A 12,077-nucleotide genomic window follows, 5' to 3' on the forward strand; every position below is an offset into this window, starting at 1 on the left:
GAGGATATTATTTATTTATTCATGAAAGACATGGGGAGGGGCTGAGGGAGAGGGAGAAGCAGACTCCCTGCTGAACAGGGAGCCCGATGCAGGACTGGATCCCAGGACCTTGGGATCATGCCCTGACCCTAAGGCAGACACTTTGCCCTTCAGCCACCCGGACATCCTATTCTTATGTTTTAAAGGCATATAGTGAAGTATGTAGGAGCAAAATGTCATGATGCCTTTATTTTTTTTTTTAAGATTTTATTTATTTATTCATGAGAGACACAGAGAGGGGCGGGGTGTGCAGAAACACAGGCAGAGGGAGAAGCAGGCTCCATGCAGGGAGCCCGATGTGGGACTTGATCCCAGGACTCCAGGACCACGCCCTGGGCCAAAGGCAGGTACCAAACCGCTGAGCCACCCAGGGAGCCTGCCATGATGCCTTTAAATATATTTTTAAGTGTTAGAAAAAATGAATAAAGTGAGCTGAATACGGAAAATATTCTTCCCAGCAGTGCTGGGCACACAGCAGAAGGAAAAGGCAGCGTGTCAAGGTCGTAGCAAACATCAGGGTAAACCCCAGATCTCCTTGGCAAGGAAAGAGCTCAGAAGGGGCATTGTTCTCAGCATTTCCTTCCCATTTAGGTTCCTGTCCCGACTCCTTTGGGTGTGCGAGTTTCTGAGAAACTCATGCTCTTAAAAGGATCTTCCCGGGGCTGGGGGTGGTGGGCCTGGAGACTGAGGCATCCTCAAGGGCTGTCCCATGGAGAGAGGGCAGGAAGGAGAGCAAGAAGCAGATTTCAGCTGGATAAAAGGCAAAATGAAGTGGATTTTTGGGGAAGCAGCAGAACTCCCATCTCTGGACGTATCAAGCACAGGCTGGAAGGCCTGAGAGTATGGGCCTTGACTTCTACTGTCCCTCGCCAGGGCCCAGGGACGGGATGTGAGGGCTGAGGTGGTGGGAACAAGGCCGAGCCTACTGTAGGGAAGGAGCGGCGGGGCCAGGCCCACCCAGCTGGGCCTCGAGCTCATTCTCTGGTGTCCCTCCTGGACCCTGCCTCTCCTAGAGCTGCTTCCTGTCCAATTTCCTTCAGCGGCGGATTTCATTTGATAAGGAAAGGGAGGGGAGTCCACGCTAAGGCATCATGGGGGCTGTCCTTTGGCAGACACGGAAGATCAGCCTTTCCAGTTTCTACTTCCATCCCACTAGGTCCCCAAAGGAGGGAGAGTTAGGAGAGAAGTTGCAAGCCAAATTACTGCAAGGTTTGCTTTGAGCTTTGCAAAAACTGTATTTCAAGAATGGGGACCGGCATGGGACTTGGGTGGCTCGGTCAGTTAAGTGTCTGCCTTTCACTCAGATCATGACTCCAGGACCCTGGGATCGAGCCCCACCTCGGGCTCCCTGCTCAGCAGGGAGGCTGCTTCTCCCTCTTTCTCTGCACCGCCCCCCCAACCTGTGTGCACCTGCATGCTCTCTCAGACGCGCGTGCTCTCTCTCTAAAAAGACAAAATCTTAGGGACACCTGGATGGCTCAGCAGTTGAGCGTCTACCTTCAGCTCAGGGCATGATCCTGGGGTTAAGCATTGAGTCCTGCATGGGGCTCCCCGCAGGGAGCCTGCTTCTCCTACTGCCTTGTCTTTGCCTCTCTCTGTCTCTCATGAATAAATAAATCTTTTAAAAAGTAAAATAATATAAAATCTTAAAAAAAGAAAAAAGAATAGGGACCAGCTTATTTTCCAGCTCTGGTGAGGACAGAACAATACATACCAGGCCAACAAACTGGGCCCCAGGGCCATCCATTTTGTGCTGGGCTTAGATGGGATATGAAGATGAATAGAGGCTTTCCTTCCCTCAGAGCATTCAAAACCTTCCACTGCAGCCAAAGGGCAAAAATAAAATATACAGACTCACTATAAATCATACTTAGTTCTGAGTTACCAGGAGAGGATATGGAATTTCCCCAGAAACACCTAACAAACCGACTATCTATCTGCCATATTCTTTCTTAGCCATCTGGGTAGTTGAGGTGCAGGCTAAGGTAAGGAGCAGGGAAATGGCCTAAGACTAATGACTCTGTGGTGGTCTTGTCCAGACCAGAATTCTAGAGGTATGTCTCCCTATTAGTCTTTCTTGGCCACAGGGGGCAAAAAAAAGAAACCCCTCCTCTCAGAAAAGACTGGAAGCCAAGTCCCTAGAAATAGTTCCACTCTGCTCTGTGACCTGCCTTGCCTCTCCATAGCCCTGGAACCTTCAAGAATCCAATTTGTCCCAATATCTAATTCTGTGCCTGTGAAACAGGAGCCAAAGAACTCTTGAGAGTCATGATAGGGATCCTTGGGTGGTGCAGCAGTTTAGCACCTGCCTTTGGCCCAGGGCATGATCCTGGAGACCCGGGATTGAGTCCCACGTTGGGCTCCTGGTGCATGGAGCCTGCTTCTCCCTCTGCCTGTGTCTGTGTCTCTCTCTCTTTCTGTGTGACTATTATAAATAAATAAAATTTAAAAAAAAATTAAAAGAAAGAGTCATGATAAATGATGTTTTGAAAGATTCCTACTGTTTATAAAACCATAGCATATCATTATCTTACGTCACTATCTCAATTCTGTGAGGTAGTTGTGGAGGGCATTATTAGCTGCCATGTGCAGATGAGAAAACCAAAGTTTGAAGGTAAGTGATTTGCCCAAAACCACAGTGGGAAAATCAACATATGATTTGTGGCCAAGTCCCACCAGGCCCGAGGTGATAAACTCCCATGTGCTTTCCCCCCACACGCCTCTACTGTGATATGCCAGGGTAGAGATACTGCAGAAGGGCATTGCGACAGTGCTTTGGGGGGAAAGCAGTGAGAAGGCACTAGGGTCATATTCTTTTGGAATCTCTGCAAAACTATCCCTCACCAAATCCACATGTTCCGTTCCCCGGGATCCCTGGGGATGTTGGAATAGACCAAACTACAGGCCAAAGGACAGTCGGGTACCCACATTCTCATCCTGTTTCAGCAGAGGATCCAGCAAGTGAGTGAAGATGTGTAAGAGATTGTCGAAGGTCTTTGATTAGAGGAGATTAAAGTCTTGAAGAGAAATTTGATACTTCTGGGGGGAGGGGAAAAGCTAGAGAAACAGCCGGCTTAGCCCTTCCTCTCATTGCATCTCTACTCCCCGAGGGACTGGGTGTCAATAAGGTGATTATGTAGCTTGGTTAATAATCATGGCAGGGGAAATGAAAGAACCAGGGAAAGAAAGCTTGAGGAACTAGAACTTTCATGGGCAAAAGCAGAAGGTAAAGAATTGGGAAAAGCAAAGAACAAAAAGGTTTTCACAACTATTGAGCATCCTCCTCCCTGTAGAAGAAACTGTCAGCTTTACAGAAAACATGGTGTTTGTAGCTTAACCCACCACAAGGGTGTGTGTTTGGCTCTGAGGTGGGAGTGGGGAACTAGTTAACTTTTTCCACTCTATGGGTTTCCTCCTACAAGCTCCTCCCCACAGGGCCCCTTACAAACACCTCACCCTCCCCAGACCACCTGAAGTGTGCCACTGCTGCCCCCTGCTGGGAGAACCCTGCTGGACTTGGGGAAGGGAGGTGCCTTGGGAGAGTGGCCCCTTTCCACATTAGGGGCATTTAAAATACTTCAAGGAGTAGGAAATAAAACACAGTAATTTATTTTATTTACCTTTTTTTGTTTTATTTTAAAGATTTTATTTGTTTATTCATGAGAGACACAGAGAGAGGCAGAGACACAGGCAGAGGGAGAAGCAGGCTCCCTGTGGGGAGCTTGATGTGGGACTGGATCCCAGGACCTTGGGATCATACCCTGAGCCAAAGGTAGATGCTCAACCATTGAGCCACTCAGGCATCCCCAGATTTTGTTTTCTAAATACCATTCCCTACTAAAATAAAGCAGGGCTCCTTGTTAAAACAATTGACTCCAGTTTGGGGCAGGAAATGTGCAAGATGAACCTAGGACATCTTGTTATGCCAAAAATTTATCCCATGTGTATTTAAAACCACACATGTACAAGGTTATTTATTACAGCATACCTATAATAAGGAAAGACAAGGAATAAGCTAAATGCCCATCAATAGGAACTGGGTAAATAAGTGATGGGTCATCCATCCGATGGATACCATGCATTAGTGTGAAAGAACTTTGTGTGGGGATTTAGTGTGATGACTCTGGAATCACACTGCCTAGACCAGAGCAAATCTCTACTACTTTCTAGGTTTGTGACCTTGAGCAAGCTACTTAAACTCTTCATTGCCTCAGTTTCCCCATTTAGAAGAGAAATAATTACAGTGCATAGCCCATAGGATTGTTCTAAAATTGCTGAAAATGAGGCCATCATAGATAAACCAGTAGAATTCCTATATACTGTTAATAACCAATGAGAAAATGTAATGGCAAAAGAATTCTATTCTTAATTTAAAGAAAGCAGACCCCTTAGATTACCTGCAAGAAAGAACACTTCTTTCCTACCTGTAAGATTTTCATCCATTTGAAAGGAACTCTACTGGTGGGACACTCTCTCTCTGTTCCTTTACTCATTCTGCAACTTGGAGGACAGGTTGACACACATTTAGAAAGAATCATCTGGGCATGTCAGGTTCAGTTCTGCTTTTCTTCTTCTTGGGGAGAAAACTGCCCTATATATAGTTAACCCAATTTAGACTGTTTGCATACATCTTTAGAATGCCTACTAATATTTGTTGGCTTGATCTACCAAGCACTTGACTATCTAACCTAAAGCCATATCCTCCAACCTGGTCTCTATCAGCAGTAAAGATAATATTCTGGCCTCCCAGGTACTACTCCTTACTCCTTTTTTTTTTTTTTCTCAATTTGTTCCAAATCTAAGCAGGGAACCCTATTCAATTATTGTATCCTCAAAGATAATATTGAAAGATATAAAAGATGGTGAGATGTACCATGATCATGGATAAGAATACTTTACTATAAAGATAACAGTTCTTCCCAAAGCTATCTTTTTTTTAAGATTTTACTTATTTATTCATGAAAGACAGAGGGAGAGAGAGAGGCAGAGACACAAGCAGAGGGAGAAGCAGGCTCCATGCAGGGAGCCCAATGTGGGACTCAATCCCGAGTCTCCAGGATCAGGCCCTGGGCCGAAGGCGGTGCTAAACCCCTGAGCCACCCAGGCTGCCCATCACCAGAGATTTCAAAAAGGAAAAAAGAAGAAGAAACTCATTATTTGGAAGCTTTGGTGAAGAAAAAAATCCAAATTGTTATAGATTCTAAAAAAATAAAATAAAATAAAATAAAATAAAATAAAATAAAATAAAAATAAAAAATATAAAAAAAAACAAATTGTTATAGATTCTACAAATAGTTAAAAGAAACAAGGTTTTAGTGAGTTGATCATTTGAGGAATGGCTAAACTGCTATTTATGAGTTAGTGTTCAACAATCTGATTTTTAACAAATTGAAAGACATTTGGGCAGCCCGGGTGGCTCAGCGGTTTAGCGCCACCTTCAGCCCAGGGCGTGATCCTGGAGACCCGGGATCGAGTCCCATGTCGGGCTCCCTGCACGGAGCCTGCTTCTCCCTCTGCCTGGGTCTCTCTCTCTCTCTCTGTCTCATGAATGGATAAATGAAATCTTATAAAAAGTAAAATGAAGAGCATCAAAGCGCATAAGGCAAGAAGCTCTTGTAGGTAAAGCACATGGCAGGTGCCCAGAGGCCCGAGGCCTAACATGCCCTAGGCCCTGAGCGCGGGGCCTCCTTCCAACCCTGCCCTTTGTCCCCAGCGGGGCGCCCGACACAGGGACAGAAGCGCGGACCTGGAGGAGGGACTGAGGCTGAGGCGGGGGCCTGGCCCTCGGGCTCGCACCGCAGCGCAGGCCTGGCCCTCGGGCTCGACCGCGGGTCATGACCTGGTGGACAAGGAGCTGCGGCGGCCCGGGCACCACTGTCCACAGCAGCGGCTGCTAAGGGCGGGGGAGACAGGGCTGCCTGTACAGCCCTGGCACGGAGGGGCCCGGTACATCCTGGCCGCCGGCGGGGCCCTGGGAAGGGCCTGGATCCCCTTGGGGCCCCTGGGGACAGCAGCCACCCCAGATCGTGCGAACCAGGGCCCACAGTTGGTCTGGGCAGGGGGGTCCTGAGAGCACAGCAGGTCCTCCTGAGCCCCCCAGGGCAGCTGCCGGCCCTCGGCCCTCCTCCGTCCTCCTCCGTCCTCCTGCTCCTCCTGCCGTGGCTCCTTTCCTCCCTCAACACCTGCAGCTCTAGGTCCCACCAGCTGAGAAGCCTCAGGAGCTTCTGTCTGGTTGAAGCAGCAAAGGATCCCAACGAGGTTCCCTTGCTGTCTGTTATGGACTGAATGCTTTCTTTCCTTTCTTTCTTTTTTTTTTTAAATTTATTTTGAATTTTTTAAAAAGATTTTTTTTAATGTATTCATGAGAGACACAGACAGGCATATAGACACAGGCCCAGGGAGAAGGGGCTCCGTGTAGGGAGCCTGATGTGGGGCTCGATCCCAGGACCCCGCGGTAATGCCCTGGGCGGAAGGCAGATGCTCAACGAGGACTGAATGTGTTCTACCAAAACTCCTGTGTTGTAACCTTAACCCCCTCCTCAAGTGTACCAGGAGGTGGGGGCCTTTGGGAGGTGATTAGGATTAGAGGAGTCTCGAGGGTGAGGCCCTGGGGATGGGATTGGTGCCCTTCAGAGTCAGGGGAGCACTCGCTCCCTCTCTCTGCTCTGGCCTGGCTGCCCTACAACAGGAAGTCCGAAATCTGCAACCCAAAGACGGGCCTTCCCAGAAAACAGCCGTGCTGGCGCCCTGGTCTCAGACTTCCAGCCTCCAGAACTGTGAGAAATACATCACTGTCGTTCCTAAGTTGCCCTGTCCTGGTATTTTGTCATCATCGCCCCATCTGACTAAGATGCTGTCCTTTCCCTAAAATCTTTCCTCAGTGTACCCCATCACCAAACTCCCCTCCAGACTGTGACCTTCAATTCACTGCAGTATGGGTGAAAATTAAACTATGGGGTCTTCGGAAAGGAATCCAGTGAAGTAGGTAAGCATAATGTCCACCAGAGGGGGAGCAACTATTAACAATGCAATTACCCTCATTTTTAATGCTCCTAATGAGCAGCTGGTGAGGGGCTGGATGACCAAGATCGGCCACTCAGAGAGCAAATCACTGAACTGCCTTTCCTCTGAATTTCCAACTCATCCTCCTTTTCTCTCTCTCTCTCTCTCTGTCTCTCTCAAGGGAACAGGAGCTTCAGCAAGAGGCACGCTGGCTTTTTTTCAAGATCCAGAAGACCTGAGCTTCTTGCTCTTGCCCTTGACGCAGCGGACCAGCTCCTGCTGAGATGCAGCCCCGCCGTCCAGGCCCAGAGGAGTCTGGCAGCAAGAAGCGGGCCCTCTCCCCGCCTTTCAGCCTCCTTCGTCTTCCCTTGTTCTTGGATCCTTAAGAGAAACCCGGGACATCCAAGCAGTGGTATCCAGGATGCCCCTACTCACTACACCACGCCCTTGCCTCACCCCCAACACGGCTCCCGGCCTGTTGTTACAACAAACCACCAAGCTCAGCATCCAAGTTGTCTCCAGAGAGAAACAGCAGAATCGGTAGAGGGAAAACTCAGCAGGTGTATTATTAGTCTCCTCGGGCTGCTAGAGCAAAATGCCCCACACCGGGGCCTGTGACAACACAAATATATCAGCTCACTCTCTGGAGGCTAAAAGTCTGAACCTAGGCGTGGGGAGAATGGTTCCTTCCGGGAGCCGTGAGGGAGGAATCTGTCCTGTGCCTCTTTCCTAGCGGCTGGGGCCTGGCTGGCGATCTCTGGCATTCTTTGGCGCCTACTGCAGCACACCACTCTCTGCCTTCCTCTCCACGAGGTGCTCTCCCCGTGTGTTCGTCTAGGTTCAAATATCCATTTATTTATTTATTTATTTATTTATTTATTTATTTATTTATTTGAGAGACAGAGAGAAAGCATGAGCAGGAGGGCCAGAGGGAGAGAGAGAGAGACTCTCAAGCAGATTCCACACAGAGTGCAGAGCCCAACACCAGGCTCCATCCCATGACCCCAAGACTATGACCCAAGCCAAAACCGAGAGTTGGATGCCCAACTGACTGTGCCAACCAGGCACCCCAAGGACACTGACCTCTTTTAAATGACTCATAAATGTAGCTCATTAAGGGCCATAGAAGGACCAACAGAAGAGATTAGATGCCGTCAGTACTAGCTCTGGCCCTGCCAGGGACTTGCTCTCAGCACGTGGTTAGTTGTTTTTTTGTTTTTATTTTTGCTTTTCTGTACATATTTTCCTGGTCATAAAACAGATTTTGCCTCTACTCTCAGGCTCCTCAAAAGTCAGTCCTGCCTGACGATCTCCTAGTTCAAGGGAAGATTTCCTGGGAACTTAAAATGAAACGAATTACTGATGCCCAAGTGCATCCCCCATGCCATCTAATTTCATTTGCCTGGGTAGCCTACTTTTTAAAAGCTCCCCAGGGGGCACCTGGGTGGTTCAGTTGGTTAAACGTCTGCTTTGGGTCAGGTTATGATCCTGGGGTCCTGGGTTCAAGCCCCATATTGGGCTCCATGCTCAGCCAGAGGTCGGCTTCTCCTCCCTCTGCCTGCTGCTCCCCCTGCTGGTGCTCTCTCTCTGCATCAAATAAACAAATCTTTTTACAAATAAATAAAAATAAAAGCTTCCCAGGTATACAGTCTCTTGATTGTGATGAATGTATACAGATGTCAAAACTTAATCAGATTGTATGCTTTAGGGGGGTGGCTCAGCGGTTGAGCATCTAACTTTGGCTCAGAGTGGGATCCCCGAGTCCCGGGATCGAGTCCCACATCAGGCTCCCTGTGAGGAGCCTGCTTCTCCCTCTGCCTGTGTCTCTGCCTCTCTCTGTGTCTTCATGAATAAATATTTTTTAAAAAAAGATCGTAAAAGAAAAGATTGTACACTCTAATATGTATAGCCTATTATATGTCAATTATATTTCAGTAAAGCTGTGCAAAAAATTAAAAGCCTTCCAGGTGATTCTAGTGGGCATCTCAAAATGAAAACCATTGAGCTGGGACAACCTCCTAAGTTAAGCAGATAAAGAAATGGTCGTAGGCGGAAGAAATCTGCTTAGGCCTCATGTCATGGGGAGCAGCACTGCCGGGACTTAGAACCTAGGACTCCTGTCATAGGTGTCATCGCACCTATGTCATTGCACTGGTGTCTATTGCACCAGTGTTCTTGCCTGAAAACCAAAATGATAGGAATTTTACAAATTTAAAATGAGGCACTAAAGAATTTGAAGTGCTAGGATTGTTCCTGGAGGCGCAGGGCGTGTACTCCGGGGCCCCACGCCTCGCTCTGCCCACGGGGTGGCGGGGCCCCGCGGGGCCGATAGAACCTGCAAGGAAAGCAACGTGTCAGCAGCTCCCACGGGCCGCTCAGTGGCTGGTTGGCCGCCTCTTTCCTTAAGTCCAGACTTGGCAGTTCCAACAGCTTTCTGAGTATTTCTACCTCAGGGTCAGTGTGTTCGAAACTGAACTCATCCCCTCCTGCTCCAATCCACTCCTCGTTTTCAATTTCCTAGTAGAGTTCCACGAGTCTCCCAAATATCCACACCAAAGAGTCTCATCCTCTACAGCCAAGCAGGTGTCTAACGTCCTGAAGGTCTCTGAAACACACCCTCCTTTATTTACATCTTTATCTTTGGTCTTAGGTCCTCCTCATTTCCTGCCGAGGCCTCCTGACTTATCTCCCACTTTCCTATCACTGCCGTTTGCGGCTGGAGTGATCATCCAAGAACACGGGTCATGCCGTGCGCCCCCTTAAAAACCTTTAAACAGCTTCCCCATGATAAACAGGATGAAACCCAAGCTCCTTAGGGTGGCAGTTATGATCCGGCCCCAAGCGCCCCGTTCCATATCCTCCCCACCACTCCTCTAGTATGCAGTTTTCGTACCTTCTGGATCCACGGACGCCTCTGTATCACGTACATGCTATCCCACGGGCCTGCAACACTGGATCTAGCCCCACTAACTTGCATTCGTCTTCTAAGGCTCAGTCTAAGTATCACACCAGGTTAAGTCAAATATTCCCTCTCCCCCATGCCACACTGTCCTCATACTAACTCCATGAAAACAATTACTCCACTCTTTTCACGGTAGTCTACCTCTACACGCTTTCCCACTAGACTGTGAACAACTTTTATTTTAGATTTTTTTAAATAATTTTTTTTAAAGATTTTATTTATTCATGAGAGACAGAGAGAGAGGCAGAGACACAGGCAGAGGGAGAAGCAGGCTCCATGCGGGGAGCTCGACGTGGGACTCGATCCCAGGACTCTGTGATCATGCCCTGAGTCGAAGGCAGACGCTCAACCACTGAGCCACCCAGGCGTCCCAATTTTTTTATTTATTTTTTATTTTTTTTTTCAATTTTTTGATTTAAATCAAAAGGATGGATGCCTCTGGCTGCTCCCCAAATATCCGTGTAATCAAGCAAGCAGCCATCTGTCCACGCCCTTTACTGCTCTAGGCAGGTTGGTCATTTACTGTATCACTGGCCTGTTGTTGGAGGAGAGAAATCACTGACCACTCTCATTCCAACTTTTAAAGCAGCCTTTCCCTCAAAGGTAAAAGGGACCAACAAAGGGGCACAGATGAAAGACCTTTTAAACACTGGTTGGAAAATGTGAACAGGTTAGCTACACTAAAATAAACAAAGATCTCTGGCCTATTTCTGTTATAATATGCCTCTAATTAGTCTGACTTTGGATATTAGTATTTTAATATATTACTTCAAGGAGCCTTTCTCAAGGGAGATAGGACCTCAAAACCCATCCCATTACTCAATTTTATCCCTTATTTGTTTATAGAGGAAAAAAAGCCAACAGAAATGCAATACAATTTGCTAAATATCATAATGCAGACAAGACTTGATTTCCCTAAACTTTCTTGTATGTTTTCTCATCTAAAGAGAAACAAATTAAAGGACTGTCAACGGGGCAACCTAAAAAGAACTCCCTAAATGAGTCTTACTTCCTAAGTCACTCATCCTGAAATCCTATATACACAAGCTAATTAACGACAATCTTCAATTCGGAGGAGCTATTTCTTTTAACGAATCATAACCTGAAGAGGATAGAACATGCTCTCAAAAATATTTTAATAACTACATTAGATAAAAAGAAAATCTTTGGGATGCCTGGGTGGCTAAGTGTCTGAGTGTTTGCCTTTGGCTCAGGACGTGATCCTGGGTCTGGGAATCCAGTCCTGCATTGGACTCCCTGCATGGAGCCTGCTTCTCCTTCTGCCTGTGTCTCTGCTTCTCTCTCTCATGAATATATATATATAATTTTTTTAAGGCAAATCATTCAGGGGGAGAATCCAAAAACGAAATTAAGAGGACAATAGACTAGTAAAACTCTCCCTAAACAAAAAGAGAAATTTTACACCTCCTTTTCTTTTTCAGGAAATTAAAACCCTTTGTAAAATTTGAACCTATTAAAAAAGGTTGATAGCAACCTTTTTTTCATGTTTTAGCAACATGATCAACTAATTCTCTCTTAAGCTTTTGGATCACGGGAGCAATTTGTTCAGCCATGCCTGCCTCCAGTAACTCTTGGCAAACAACATTATCAAACTACTTGGGGTGGAGGTGGCAGGGGAACAGGATCCCAGTGAATTACTATTCCTTGTTCACCTTCCATTCTAAATATGGGAAATGTGGATTCCATTAAAGACATGCAATTTATACGTAAATTCCATCACCACATTTAGCTACCCCAGTTTTCCTTTCCGACCAATCAATTTAAAAGTTGTTTTAAATGTAAGCAATCACAGGTGGTTTATGTTTTAACTTTTTATTAAGAAACTAAAGCAAAACGACAGAATTTCAAAAAAATTAAAATACAGAATTCTAATTTTAATTCTAAACAAATATGAAATCTACACCAAAAACTAAATCAGTATATCAATATTTAAGAATAAAGGGGAATGGCTAAAATGCATTCACAGTCATTATTTCTTCCTCATTAGCCTTAGATTTCTATTCCGTTCCTTCGTGCTTCATTTCAACTCGATACAGAATTTCTTTCCCACCTA

The sequence above is a fragment of the Vulpes lagopus genome, chromosome 1 (assembly GCF_018345385.1).
Source record: "Vulpes lagopus strain Blue_001 chromosome 1, ASM1834538v1, whole genome shotgun sequence".
NCBI lineage: Eukaryota > Metazoa > Chordata > Mammalia > Carnivora > Canidae > Vulpes > Vulpes lagopus.